Genomic DNA, 15736 nt, shown 5'->3' with positions numbered 1-15736 from the left:
TACTTGTGGTACTTCTCCCCTGTGCGGACATGACAGGAATGTGTGTAGTGGAGTGATGTGTAACTCCTGGAAAGGGAAGTGCCAGGCTTGTATGGACTCAGGCTGTAACTACATATAGGAGGATTGTGTGACTAAAATAATCAGTCAGGAATGATTTACATGTTGCTGAGGTAATTATCTGCAGAGACACTGCCCCTGCTCTGCACAATATGGAGTCCATTGCAGGGTAACATTGTGTCTCTTCTTTTCCTTGTTCTCTGAAGCTCCCATTCAAGTCAAGAGATATTGGGGTGCGTTCATACTGGGGGACATATATCATTGTTGCTTTGGTAAGCAAGTTCTGTTGGCTTATTTTTTATTTGCTTTAGTTTTACTATCACGGGGTTGATAATTGTGGCTTACATAAGCATAAACCAATAAATGACTTCAGAACACCACTTAGTAACAGCACTTCTGTGGAAAAAATGAAAATGTGTGATATATATATATGTGTGTGTGTGTGTGTTTACCACTTTTTTACCACTTTTTTACCACTTTTTTTTCCCCTAAATGTACTAACTAGAGATGAGAGAACTTACAGTAAATTTGATTCGTCACAAACTTCTCGGCTCGGCAGTTGATGACTTTTCCTGCATAAATTAGTTCAGCTTTCAGGTGCTCCGGTGGGCTGGAAAAGGTGGATACAGTCCCAGGAGACTCTTTCCTAGGACTGTATCCACCTTTTCCATCCCACCGGCGCACCTGAAAGCTTTACTAATTTATGCAGGATAAGTCATCAACTGCCGAGCGGAGAAGTTCGTGACAAATCGAATTTACTGTAAGTTCGCTCATCTCTAGTACTAACCCATTTTTTTGTTTGTTTTTTTCAGATCCGTGTATGCAGAGGACTACTTTGCATTTGGGCGAATACAATGACCAGCGTTTTTTGGTTTAATATAAATAAAATGGTTCACGAGGGCTTGTGTGGGAAAAGTTTTTTTTTTTTTTTAACTTGTATGTTTTAAAAATTTTTACTTTTAAAGAGTCCTTTATTAAGCCGGGGCTTAGCGTTAGCCCCAAAAACAGCTAGCTCTAACCCCGAATTATTACCCTGGTACCCACCGCCACAGGGTTGCTGGGAAGTGCCAGTACCAATAGGCCCAGAGCATCACAAATTGCACTCCTGGGACTAGGGGGTAACGGGCTGACGTTATTTAGGCTGGGCAGGGCCAGTAATAATAGTCCTAAATAACACCAGCCTGTTACCGCCTCCAGGCCTGTTGGTACAGGCTCTTCCCGGCACCCCTGTGGCGGTGGGTAGCGGGGTAATAATTGGGGGTTAGCGCTAGCTGTTTTTTTGGGCTAAAGTTAAGCTCAGCTATAAGACTGCTTCCACTACTAAGCCTGTAAAGTACATAAAGAAAAAGAAAACACGTTAAAAAAAAAACTTTTATTCCAAAAAAACACTCCCCCACAAGCGCTCGATAACTATTTTATTAACATTAAACAAAAAAATGGTCGTCGACGTAGTCAACCAAATCCGAAGGATATACGGATCTGAAATGAGAAGGGAAAAAAACACGGAAAACAGGTTAGTACATTTATTGTCACCCGCTTGCACATCTCCCAGCCCCGCCACAGGACTACAACTCCCAGAATGTCCTTACTACAAGGACATGCTGGGAGTTATAGTCGTGCAGCAGGGTCAGGTGACAAACTTGTCACCTGCTCCTACTGCAGGACTTCAACTCCCAGCATGCCCTTACAGTAAGGGCATGCTGGGAGTCGTAGTCGTGCAGCGGAGGCAGGTGACAAGCTTGTCACCCGCCCCCGCCGCTAGACTACAACTCCCAGCATGTCCTTACTGCAAGAGCATTTTGGGAGTTTTAGTCGTGCGATGGGGGCGAGTGACAAGTATGTTCTTGCAGTATGGACATGCTGGGAGTTGTAGTCCTGCTGCGCGGGCCCATGCCACTCCACTACAACTCCCAGCATGTCCTTACTGTAAGGGCATGCTGGGAGTTGTAGTAGTGAGGCACGGGCAGGTGACAAGGAAGCCAGGGAAGCGGGCTGCATTGTGCCCCGCTCCCTGGCCTCCCAGTGGGAAAAATGAAGTGACGGCACTGTAATGTCATATTTCCCGCTGGCAGCTGTGATTGGCCAGGAGGTCTGGTCCTATCACAGGTCTGCCCGGGAAATATGAAATTACAGTGCCGTCACTTCATATTCCTGTCGGTCGTCTCCGCTCCACGGCCACCCGCTGCAGAGGTGTGGAAATAAAAAATAAAAAAACTACTTGTCCAAGGAACTAAAGCGGAACACAATCTACTTGTCCTGGTAGATAAAATAATTTCAACCAAATTAGTTTGTAAATAAGGTCTTTATTAGTGCACTCTTGTTTTTTCCTCCTATAATAGCCATAACTTTTATTTTTCCCATCTACAGACCCATGTGAGGCTTGTTTTTTGCGGGGATGTGTATACTTTGTAATGACACCTTTCATTTTTCCATAACATGCTCTGAAACAAAAAAAATTATTTATGAGGGGAAATTGAAAAAAATGCAAATTTGGGGGTTTTCTTTTTTTTCGCCATTCACCTTGTGGTCAAACTTACATATTATTTTGATTCTTTAGGTCGGCCTGATTACACCAATACCACATTTTTTTTAGTTTCCATCATGTTTTATTAATCATTTTTTTTTTTTACTATTTAATAAAAAAAAAAAAAACCCTGACCCCTATAATCTTAAATATTTCCGGATACTGGGCTGTAGTAGGGCTAATTTTTTGGGCTGTAATATTCTGTTTGTATCTGCACCATTCTGGTATTGATCAGACTTTTTGAACACTTTTTTTGTGTTATATGTTATAAACATAAAAAACACAATTCTGTGATTTGTTAATTTTTTTTACGTTAATGTCATTTACTGTACAGGATATAAAATGTTATTTTTTCAATAGTTCGGTCACGCTGCGGTGGGGTCGGGGGGGGGGGGTGATCCACCCCGCTAGACCACCAGGGATGGTTAAAAGATCCCTTTAGATCTAAAGGGTTAATAGCCGGCCATATAACATGCACTGGCGTATAACACACACCCCCATTTTAACAGGGAAATTTAAGTAAAAGGGACGTCACTTTTCATTTCCTGCAGCCGTTGCTAGTCAGAGTTCGGAGTGCGGCGACTTCAGGAAATGAAAAGTGATGCCGCGCAGAGAAGCCGGGAGAGGACGTCACTCATCTGCTTCACTGACTGCAGCCCACAAGACCCGCTGCCTGACCTGGCCTGCCGAAGCGCAGCCAGGTAAGGTAAATAAAAAAAAAATAAAAAACGATGAAAAGCATGGAAAAGGGGGAATGGTGAGGGAGGGGGAAGGTAAGAAAAATTAAAAGCAGAGCGGGGAGGAGACGCTGCTGGTCACTGATTTAAAGTGTCTGTGGCCGTGCAGTGACCAGAAGAATTATCGTCGTATAACACGCAGGCCTTTTGCCTTAAATTTAAGTTTTAAAAGTGCGTGTTATAAGCCGATAAATACGGTATATGGCTATTTGTGAAGGTAAGGTTTAAGGTCCTACAGGACCCATGATGTGCTGCTACGTCATGACACCCTGGGTACGTTCGTTATAATTTCGGTCCCTGCCGGGTGCCGAGCGGGGACTGGACCAGGGTGACGGATGATATTGATCAGCAGGCACCCCGCGCAAATGCCCAGGGGGGTCATCGGACCCCCCCATGTCTGCGATCGCCGCAAATCGCCGGTGAATTCACACTGGCGATTTGCGCAATTCCAGGTCATACAGGTTTATGGTGACCCAGAGACCCCTCCTATCCCTGCTATTGGTCGTATAGAAGCGACAACCAATAGCAGATCGGGGATGGGGGGGTTAACTTTCGGTTTCCCCGTTATGCCCACCCACAATAGGCGGGGCAGAACGGGGAAACCGAAGGGGACCGGTGTCGGAGATCCACTTACCCATCTGCAGCGACGATCGACGGTGGAGATCGGTAGCAGCAGAGGACGGCGATGCGGCTCCCTGGATCCTACGGAAAACGGTGAGTTGCCTAGCAACATCTGGAGGGCTACAGTCTGATACCACTATACAGTGGTCTCTAAACTGTAACCCTCCAGATGTTGCAAAACTACAACTCCCAGTATGCCCAGACAGCTGTTTGCTGTCTGGGCATGCTGGGATTTGTAGTTTTGCAACATCTGGAGGGCCACAGTTTGGAGATCACTGTGCAGTGGTCTCTAAACTGTAGCTCTCCAGATGTTGCAAAACTTCAAATCCCAGCATGTCCACACAGAAAACAGCTGTCTCGCCATGCTGGGAGTTGTAGTTGCATACCTCCAGCTGTTGCATAACTACATCTACCAGCATTCCCTTTTGCGATCAGTACATGATGGGAGTTGTAATTTTGCAACAGCTGGAGGCACACTGTTTAGAAAATACTGAGTTAGGTAACAAAACCTAACTGAAGGTTTTCCAACAAGTGTGCCTCCAGCTGTTGCAAAAGTACAACTCTCAGCATGCACGGTCTGTCAGTGCATGCTGGGAGTTGTAGTTTTGAAACAGCTGGAGGTTTGCTCCCCATGTGAATGTACAGGGTACATTCATACGGGCGAGTTTACAGTAAGTCACCTGCTTGAATTTTGAGCTGCTGCTAATTTATCGCTGCAGCGCAAACTCCTAGCAGGAAACTCACTGTAAACCCACCAGTGTGAATGTACCCTAAAAACACTACACTACACTAACACATAATAAAGGGTAAAACCCCCTTACACTGTCCCCCTCACCCAATAAAAATGTTTTGTACGGCAATGTTTCCAAAACAGAGCCTCCAGCTGTTGCAAAACAACCACTGACTGTCCAGGCACGCTGGGAGTTTAGCAACAGCTGGAGGCACCCTGTTTGGGAATCACTGGCGTAGAATACCCCTATGTCCACCCCTATGCAATCCCTAATTCAGTCCTCAAATGCGCATGGTGCTCTCTCACTTCGGAGCCCTGTCTTATTTCAAGGAAAGTTTAGGGCCACATATGGGGTATTTCCGTACTTGGAAGAAATTGCACTACAAATTTTGGGGGCTTTTTCTCCTTTTACCCCTTATGAAAAGGAAAAGTTGGGGGCTAATTTTTTTTGCACTAACATACTTTTTATTTTCAGAAGCGGTAAAAGGAAAATAAGACCCCCAAAATTTGTAACACAATTTCTCCTGAGTACGGAAATACCACAGATGTGGGCGTAAAATGCTCTGTGGGCACACAATAAGGCTCAGGAGTGAGAGTGCACCATGTACATTTGAGGCCTAAATTGGTGATTTGCACAGGGGTGGCTGATTTTACAGCGGTTCTGACATCAACGGAAAAAATAAATACTGTGACCCCATTTTGGAAACTACACCCCTCACGGAATGTAACAAGGGGTATAGTGAGCCTTAACACCCCACAGGTGTTTGACGAATTTTCGTTAAAGTTGGATGGGAAAATGAAATATAATAAAAAAAAAAATGCTAGTGTTACCCTACATTTTTCATTTTCACAAGGGAAAATAGGGAAAAAAATTTAAATTTTTACCAGATGTGACCCCATTTTGGAAACTACACACCTCATGTAATTTAATAAGGGGTACAGTGAGCATTTACACCCCACAGGTGTCTGACAGATTTTTGGAACATTGGTCCGTGAAAATGAAAAATGTAATTTTTCATTTGCACAGCCCACTGTTCCAAAGATCTGTCAAACGCCAGTGGGGTGTAAATACTCACTGCACCCCTTATTAAATTCTGTGAGGGCTGTAGTTTCCAAAATGGGGGGGACTTTGTAAATGCACATTACCCTTGACTTACATTCCAAACAAATTCACTCTCCAAAAGCTCAAAGACGCTCCTTCTCTTCTGAGCATTGTAGTGCGCCAGCAGAGCACTTGACATCCTAACATGGGGTATTTCCATAATCAGAAGAAATGGAGTTACAAATTTTGGGCACCATTTTCTCCTATTACCCCTTGTAAAAATTAAAAATTTTGTGAAAAACCAGCATTTTAGTGAAAAATTGTTTTTCCCATTTATATATCCAACTTTAAAAAGTCATACAACACCTGTGAGGTGTTAAGGGTCACTGTACCCCTTGTTACGTTCTTTGAGGGTTGTAGTTTCCAAAAAAGTATGCCATGTGGGTTGTTTTTTGCTGTGCTGGCACCATAGGGGCTTCCTAAATGCGACATGCCCCGCAAAAACCATTTCAGCAAAATTTGCTTTTCAAAAGCCAAATGTGACTCCTTCCTTCTGTAGTTTGCCCGCAGAGCATTTTACGTCCTAACATGGGCTATTTCCATACTCAGAAGAGATGGGGTTACACATTTTGGGGGGCATTTTCTCCCATTACCCTTTGTAAAAATGATAAATTTGGGGGAAAAAACATATTTTTTTCATTTACACATCCAACTTTAACGAAAAGTCATCAAACACCTGTGGGGTGTTAAGGCTCACTGGACCCCTTGTTACGTGCCTTGAGGGATGTAGTCTCCAAAATGGTATGCCATGTGGGGGGTTTCTGCTGTTCTGGCACCATAGGGGCTTCCTTAATTTGACATGCCCCCCAAAAACCATTTCATAAAAATTCACTCTCCAAAATCCCATTGTTGCTCCTTCCCTTCTGAGCCCTCTACTGCTCTCGCCGAACACTTGCAAGTGTAAAAAATGAAGATTTTGAATTCTCTCCTTCACTTTGCTGCTATTCCTGTGAAACACGTAAAGGGTTAACACACTTACTGAATGTCAATTTGATTACTTTGAAGGGTGTCGTTTGTGGGGTATTTCTAATATGAAGGCCCTTCAAATCCACTTCAAAACTGAACTGGTCCCTGAAAAATTCAGATTTTTAAAATTTTGTGAAAAATTGGTACTGAACTTTGAAGCCCTCTGATGTCTTCCAAATCTAAAAACATGTCAACTTTATGATGCAAGTATAAAGTAGACATATTGGGGGAGATTTATCAAAGGAGTTAGACTGGTTTTTCCTGTCTAAATTTGTCGCACAAAAAGTCGCAGTCTAAATATGTGCGACTTTTCTGCGACTTTTGCTGTAGAGGATTTTTAGAACATGATGCATGCAAGTCTATTTTAGACGGAAATGCATTGGAAAATGCATTGGTGCTGAATTTATCAAGTGCGACTTTTGTGCGACAAGTCGCATCTGCCCAAAATACGCTGAAATGTCAGACCATGTTGGAGCAGGTCTAAATGCAGTTTAAGCTGTAGACCCTGAAGTCTGAGCTCAGAATTTATCAAGGGCTGTGAGAACTTTGATAAATTAGGAGCACAATAGGCAGGAGACTACTACATACGCTGGTCTATAAGCATACCCAGAATAGACTAGATTAGTAAATGTCCCCCATTGTATACGTGAATCAATATATAATTTATTTGGAATATTCATTTTCCTTACAAGCAGAGAGCTTCAAAGTAAAAAAAAATAACATTTTCAATTTTTTCATCAAATGGTATCGACGAAAATTTACCACTAACATAAAGTATAATATGTCACGAAAAAGCATTCTCGGAATCAGAGAGAAAGGTAAAAGCATCCCAGAGTTATTAATGCTTAAAGTGACAGTGGTCAGATGTGCAAAAAATGGCCGGGTCCTACACTGAAATTTTTTTTTTATATGTTGTAGTATATATGTACTACAACATATCTCTAATATATTTTCGTAATTTTTTTAAAAATTAATATGTTGTAATTTACATAGGGGGTCTCCCTCCTAGTTGCCGGCTGCAGGCTGGCTTGAAGTCACGCCTGAATTTGGACCGATGCCGGCCGTGCAATCGGTCCAAATTCATTCAGCCAGACAGGAGCGAGTGCTGAGAGCGCATTGGCTCCCTGGCCTCACACGCCGGCCCTTCCTCCCGGCATTTACACACCGCTTCTGCTGCCTCAGGACTCTGCAGGACTCTAGGGTATATCTTGTGGAGAGCGGGATTCGGGGTTTTTAAGACAGCTGGGGGACAGCTGGGTTCGGGGTTTTTAACACGGGGGTTGGGGACAGTGGGGTTTGGGGTTTTTAACACGGGGGTTGGGGGACAGCGGGTTTCAGGGTTTTTAACATGGGGGTTGGGGGAGAGTGGGGTTCGGGGTTTTCTACAGTGGGGGGGGGGGGGGGAATGCGGTAGCCCCTAACTTATTGTTTTCAACACAGGGTGCCTCCAGCTGTTTCACCACTACAACTCCCAGCATGCCCTGACAGCCAATACATGTCAGGGCAAGCTGGGAGTTGTAGTGGTGAAACAGCTGGAGGCACCCTGTATAGTAAACTAAGGGCGGAAGTGTCGGCCCCAGCAGGCATCAGTGACGTTGCGCCTGCTGGGGAAGTCTGCCTGGTAGTGAGCACACTACCAGGCAGACAAAAGGGCATTTTTAATATAGTAAAAAAAAAAATTTAAAGGCAGGGAGGGGGTTAGGGATAGATGGGCAATAGGCAGGGACAGAAAAAAAAAAGGATGGTGGGAGCTACTCTTTAACCTCTTAAGGACCCATGACGGACGCGTACGTCATGGAGAATTCATTCAGCAGGCATCCCGTGCAAACGCCCGGGGGGCATCAGACCCACCCCCCCCCCCCCCCCCCCCCATGTCGGCGATCGCGGCAAATCGCAAGTGAATTCACACTTGCGATTTGCGCGATTCCGGGTCATTACGGGATTATAGTGACCCGTAATATAAGGGGGATCGCGGTTGTCTAAGACACCTATGATCCCCCTGAAGGGATAGGAGTGAGGTGGCAGGGGTGCCACCCCTCCTATCCCTGCTATTGATCGCCAGAAGCGACGACCAATAGCAGATCGGGGGCGGGGGGTTAACTTTCGTTTTCCCCGTCCTCTCCACCCACAATAGGTGGGGAAGAACGGGGGGGGGGCGACGGAGGCAGCGGGCGACGGAGTTGGGCGGGCGGCAATATCGTGCGGCTGGATCCTGCGGAAGCCGGTGAGTTGCCTAGCAACATCTGGAGGGTACAGTTTGAGACCACTATACAGTGGTCTCTAACTGTAGCCCTACAGATATTGCAAAACTTCAACTCCCAGCATGCCCAGAAAGCTGTTTGGGCATGCTGGAATTTGTAGTTTTGCAACAGCTGGAGGGCTACAGTTTGAGACCACTATACAGTGGTCTCTAAACTGTAGCCCTCCAGATCTTGCAAAACTACAACTCCTAGCATGCCCAAACAGCTGTCTCGGCATGCTGGGAGTTGTAGTTGCGTACCTCCAGCTGTTGCATAACTACATCTCCCAGCATGCCCTTCGGTGATCAGTACATGCTGGGAGTTGTACTTTTACAACAGCTGGAGGCACACTGGTTGGAAAATACTGAGGTTTTCCAACCAGTGTGCCTCCAGCTGTTGCAAAAGTACAACTCCCAGCATGCACGGTCTGTCAGTACATGCTGGGAGTTGTAGTTTTGAAACAGCTGGAGGTTTGCCCCCCCCATGTGAACGTACAGGGTACATTCACACAGGCAGGTTTACAGTAAGTTTCCTGCTTTAAGTTTGGGCTGTGGCAAATTTTTCGCCGCAGCACAAACTCCTAGCGGGAAACTCACCGTAACACGCCAGTGCGAATGTACCCTAAAAACACTACACTACACTAACGCATAATAAAGAGTAAAACACTACATATACACCACTTACACTGTGCCCCCCCCCCCCCCAATAAAAAACGAAAAACGTATTGTATGGCAGTGTTTCCAAAACGGAGCCTCCAGCTGTTGCAAAACAACAACTCCCAGCATTTCCGGACAGCCACTGACTGTCCAGGCATGCTGGGAATTTAGCAACAGCTGGAGGCACCCTGTTTGGGAATCACTGGCGTAGAATACCCCTATGTACACCCCTAGGCAATCCCTAATTTAGTCCTCAAATGCGCATCCAGCTCTCTCACTTCGGAGCCCTGTCGTATTTCAAGGAAACAGTTTAGGGCCACATATGGGGTATTTCTGTACTTGGGAGAAATTGCACTACAAATTTTGGGGGCTTTTTCTCCTTTTACCCCTTATGTAAAGGAAAAGTTGGGGGCTACACCAGCTTGTTAGTATAAAAAAATAAACATTTTTACTCTAACATGCTGGTGTTGCCCCATACTTTTTATTTTCGCAAGCGTTAAAAGGAAAAAAAGACCCCCTAAATTTGTAACACAATTTCTCCTGAGTACGTAAATACCCCATATAAGGGCGTAAAATGCTCTTCGGGTGCACAACAAGGCTCAGGAGTGAGAGCGCACTTGAGGCCTAAATTGGTGATTTTCACAGGGGTGGCTGATTTTACAGCGGTTCTGACATAAACGCAAAAAAAGAAATACCCACATGCTGGTGTTACCCTACATTTTTCATTTTCACAAGGGAAAATAGAAAAAAAGCCCCCCAGAATTTGTAGTAAGAACATATCCCACGTGTAGATGTAAAGTGCTCTGCGGGTGAACTACAATGCTCAGAAGAGAAGGCGCGCCATTAGGCTTTTGAAGAGAAAATTTGTCCGGAATTGAAGGCGTGTGTTTACAAAGACCCCATAGTGCCAGAACAATGCCCCCCCCCCCACATGTGACCCCATTTTTGAAACTACACCCCTCACATAATGTAGTAAGGGGTACAGTGAGCATTTACGCCCCACAAGTGTCTGCCAGATTTTTTGAACAGTGGTCCGTGAAAATGAAAAATTTTATTTTTCATTTGCACAGCCCACTGTTCCAAAGATCTGTCAAACGTCAGTGGGGTGTAAATACTCACTGCACCCCTTATTAAATTCTGTGAGGAGTGTAGTTTGGGGGGGGGTCCACTGTTCTGGCACCACGGGGGGGCTTTGTAAACGGTCATGGCCCCTGACTTCCATTCCAAACAATTTTTTTCCCCAAAAGCTCAATGGCGCTCCTTCTCTTCTGAGCATTGTAGTGTGCTAGCAGAGCACTTGACGTCAACACGTGGAGTATTTCCATACTCAGAAGAGATGGGGTTACAAATTTTCGGGGGCATTTTGTCCTATTACCCCTGGTAAAAAAAATTTATTTGAGGGAAAACTAGCTTTTTAGTGAAAAAAAATAATCATTTACACATCCAACTTTAACGAAAAGTCGCCAGACACCTGTGGGGTGTTAAGGCTCACTGGACCCATTGTTACGTGCCTTTAGGGGTGTAGTTTCCAAAAAAGTATGCCATGTGGGTTGTTTTTTTCTGCTGTCCTGGCACCATAGTGGCTTTCTAAATGGGACATGCCCCCCAAAAACCATTTCAGCAAAATTTACTTTTCAAAAGCCAAATGTGACTCCTTCTCTTCTGAGCATTGTAGTTCGCTCGCAAATAATGTTACGTCCTAATATGGGGTATTACCATACTCAGAAGAAATGGGGTTACAAATTTTGAGGGACATTTTGTCCTATAATCCCTTGTAAAAATTTGAGGGAAAACTAGCATTTTAGTGAAAAAAAATATATAATTTTCACATCCAACTTTAACGAAAAGTCGTCAAACACCTGTGGGGTGTTAAGGCTCACTGGACCCCTTGTTACGTGCCTTGAGGGGTGTAGTTCCCAAAATAGCATGCTATGTTTTTTTTTGTTTTTTTTTTGCTGTTCTAGCACCATAGGGGCTTCCTAAATGTGACATGCCCCCAAAAACCATTTCAGAAGAACTCACTCTCCAAAATCCCACTGTCGCTCCTTCCCTTCTGAGCCCTCTACTGCGCCCGCCGAACACTTGACATACACATATGAGGTATTTTCTTACTCAAGAGATATTTGGTTACACATTTTGGGAAGATTTCTCTCCTTTTACCCCTTGTATAAATTCAATAACTGGGTCTACAAGAACATGCCTGTGTAAAAAATAAAGATTTTGAATTTTCTCCTTCAATTTGCTGCTATTCCTGTGAAACACCTAAAGGGTTAATAAACCTTGTGATTGTCATTTTGAATACTTTGAGGGGTGCAGTTTTTATAATAGGGTCATTTGTGGGGTATGTCTAATATGAAAGCCCTTCAAATCCACTTCAAAACAGAACTGGTCCCTGAAAAATTTCGATTTTGAAAATTTTGTGACAAATTGGTAAATTGCTGCTATACTTTGAAGCCCTCTGGTATCTTCCAAAAGTAAAAACATGTCAACTTTATGATGGAAACATAAAGTAGACATATTGTATATGTGAATCAATATATAATTTATTTTGAATATTCATTTTCCTTACAAGCAGAGAGCTTCAAAGTAAAAAAAAAAAAATGCAAAATTTTAAATTTTTTTATCAAATTTTGGAATTTTTCACCAAGAAATGATGCAAGTATCGACAAAATTTTACCATTAACATAAAGTAGAATATGTCACGAAAAAACTATCTTGGAATCAGAATGAAAGGTTAAAGCATTCCAGAGTTATTAATGTTTAAAGTGACGGTGGTCAGATGTGCAAAAAATGGTCGGGTCCTACAGTGAAAATTGGCTGGGTTAAGGGGTTAAGGGGTTAAATGACCCCATGTTGAAATGCTTACATTATTTTCTTTTATTGACTTTTAGCTCTGAGTGAAAGAGTACTGTCTCTTACAGTGCTAATGAATTGATATTATTATTGGATTATTTCTACCACAGGTGTTTACAGAAACAGCTAAAGGGCAGAATCACTTTGCAGAGCAGAACTGTCAGGAAGAAAAAAGGTATCCTCTCCAAATAAAAGGTATGGCTCTTCTCTAACATGACCAAAGCCAATTCTTTTGAAAAACAAACATCTACAATGTACATGCCCCAGTGTTCTACACAAGAAGTCAAGTATGATTCTGTGGAATCCTGGGGCTCTCAGATAGAAAGCACATTAAATGCAGGGAATGGTGTCAGGGTTGTGGAAATCCTATTGCCCAACGACCGGGACATGCAGTTCCTGGGGGCCGCGCAGGTGAATTTCTCAAGTCTTTAGCCCTACTTTGGGCAAGCAGGGCTGGACCTGAACGCCCCCGACAAATACGTGCTCAGGGTGTATGGAGCGGCTTCTGACTTGAGCCTGCTCCATGCCCGGTGGCCTCCAGCTGATTTCAGTAGCTGGTGATCGCCGCTTATAGTAGGCATGCGGACTTCACCGTATGTGGCTATTAAACCTTTGGATCGCCGCTGTAAATGCTGACAGCGGCCTCTAAAGGGTCTTGTAGTTGCTATGCGATCGGGGGGATTGGGAGTTGCTGGGCAATCCACTGTAGAGGTAGCCTGAGGGCTTACCTCTGCTTCCCTAGGGACCATGGCTTTGTCATTGATAGAATAGCACACACAACAATGGTGTTCAGTTGAACTGCATTGATATGTATGTAAACATATATGGTATCGGCGCATTAATAATTGTCTGAACTAATAAAGTATAATATTATCAATCCCATACGGTAAATTTTGTAAATGTAAAAAAATATATATTAGGGATCGACCGATTATCGGCACGGCCGATATTATCGGCCGATATTCACGTTTTTTCCCGTTATCGGTATCGGCTTCTAACCTGCCGATAATGCGCAAAACAAGGCGTGCGCACGAATCGCGGGACTTCAGTCCCGGCCCTGAACTTCAGGCCGGGACTGAAGCCCCGCGATTCGTGCGCACGCCTTGTTTTGCCTGCGGAGTAATTGCCTGACAGCTGACAGCATGGTGAAGAGGAAGCTGTCAGCTGTTCCGCTCCTCCACTTCTCCACTCCCTCACCTTTCTCACGCTTTCTCCCTCACCATTCACGGCAGGGGCGTCACTAAGTCAAATTATCCAGGGCCTGAGCCCCATATGTCAGCAAAGGAGCCCCGAATGTCAGGAGGCGGTAGTGGCATATTTACAGGGGCCGTTCATCTGCCCTTGCACTTTTTCTTTTAATAAAGCATATGCGGACCTTGCCGCTCTCCTCCCCTTCGGCACTGAAGGGGACCTCGCTCCAGGCCGGTGTTATAAAGGAAACTGTGTCCCTGTGGAGGAGAATCACATTCTGCTACAGGGACACAGTTTTCTTTATTACACCAGCGATGAGTTAACAGGCAGGGACGCAGCACACGACGCAGGCACCTAACGTCACGGTCCGTACCCTGGATGGAGGAGGAGGAGGACGACATCCCGCCGCCACAGAGCTGCTTCAGCTGTCCTCCCCACAAGGTGAGAAGGTGGGTGAAAAGGAGGATGGGGGAGCGAAAGAGCAGTATGGAATGAGGGAGGGGCTGTAATTGGAGTGTAGAAAATAACAGAGGGGTCGGGGGGGGAGGGGTTTAGAAGATAATAAAGCATCAAAGAGGTGTGTGTGTGTGTGTGTGTGTGTGGTTGATGGCAGAGAAGTTTTAATAATTATAGAGGAGTCGGGGAGGAGGGCAGAAAAGTGTGGTGGAGAAGGAGACAAGGGGATCTGGGGGGGACTTAGTGGCTGGAGGAGGATAACAGAGGGTCTGAGAGTGACTAAGGCAGTGGTGTACAAACTGTAGCCCTCCAGATGTTACAAAACTACAACTCCCAGCATGCCCGGACAGCCAATGGAACGGGCATGCTGGGAACTGTAGTTTTGCAACATCTGGAGGGCTACAGTTTGGACACCACTGGACTAAGGGTTCCAAACAAGGGTAAAAGGGGGATCTGGAGGAGAACTAAGAGGTCTGGGGGGACTAAGCGCTCATCCACACTGCGGACATTCGGCTGGCATAATTTCACTGTGGAAATCCACTAGCAGCAGAGTCCTATTGTTTAAAATGGGATTCTGTTTCTCTGTGTATACTGTGGAATTGCCACAATGGAATTATGCTGGAGCAATGGACGTCTTCCCAAAGAATGAACATGTTTATTCTGCCACACTGCATTGCTGTCAGCGTGGTCCTATTACTGAGGACTTAGGTGGCGCCTGCTGCAGGCAGAATTCTGCCGACTGAATGTGCGCAGTGTGGGCAAGCCCTTAGAGGACAAAGATGAGTCTGGGGGGGGGGGGGGGCTTAGGGGTCCGGGGGAGGTCACCACAAGGGTGGGATTCTGCCAAACAGATGAAACAGTGTATGGCATGATGTCTGGCAGGGTTATATTTAAGGGCATAGGGGAAGATTTATCAAATTTAAAAGTCAGATCAATACCAACAGGGTATCTATACAAAGAGCAGATTACAGCGCAAAAATTGAGCCATCACAGCCTCGTATATGAAAAAATAAAAAAGTTACAGGAGTTGGAAAATGGCAATAAAAAAAAAAGTAAAAATGTGTAGAATTTTTTTTAAATTAGTAAAATGTGACGGAAACTATACAAATTTAGTATTGCTCTAATCAGGCAGACCTAAAGTATCAAAATAACTTGTTAGTTTGACCACAAAGTAGATGGCGTAAATTATTTTTTTTCACCTCACCAGTCACCTCACTCCCACTTGCATAGTGGGGGCGGGGCGTGACATCACACAGGGGCGTAGTCTTGACGTCACAATACTCCGGCCGTGTGGTTGGCACCCGGAAGTTTGTAAGCTGGCAGCACGGCGTGCAGCTCAAAGAGGTGGGTGCCCAATGCAAGATTGCAGGGGTCCCCAGTGGTGGGACCCCCGCGGTCAGACATCTTATCCCCTATCCTTTGGAGTATCCTTTAACGTTCTGGCACTAGTTGATTTTAAAAAACGAGTTTTTCACCAGGTACCCCTTTTTTTTTTAAATATATACCTTTTATTAAATGCTCTTTTCCCTCAGTGGGAACAAAACATCAATGCACACATAATTGTTTCAAATCATTTAGTCATGGTCCTAGTAAAAAAAAAAAA

The 15736-nt window shown here is 44.7% G+C and overlaps 1 long non-coding RNA gene across 2 annotated transcripts in view; it reads left to right on the top strand.

Annotated features, from left to right (window-relative positions):
* LOC130282434 (uncharacterized) overlaps window positions 1-15736 on the top strand; it is an 85539-nt gene that overhangs the window by 98 nt on the left and 69705 nt on the right. The window contains exons 1-2 of one of the 2 annotated variants that reach the window (XR_008846379.1): window positions 12-170; window positions 12597-12681. This is a non-coding gene — a long non-coding RNA (uncharacterized LOC130282434). Of the gene's footprint in view, window positions 1-11; window positions 171-12596; window positions 12682-15736 lie in introns of those variants that run through there. The other variant, XR_008846380.1, reaches the window with a different exon arrangement.

The sequence above is a fragment of the Hyla sarda genome, chromosome 7, assembly GCF_029499605.1.
Source record: "Hyla sarda isolate aHylSar1 chromosome 7, aHylSar1.hap1, whole genome shotgun sequence".
NCBI lineage: Eukaryota > Metazoa > Chordata > Amphibia > Anura > Hylidae > Hyla > Hyla sarda.
Note: the sequence above shows the minus strand (reverse complement) of the source record. Positions and strands in the feature narration are given on the sequence as shown.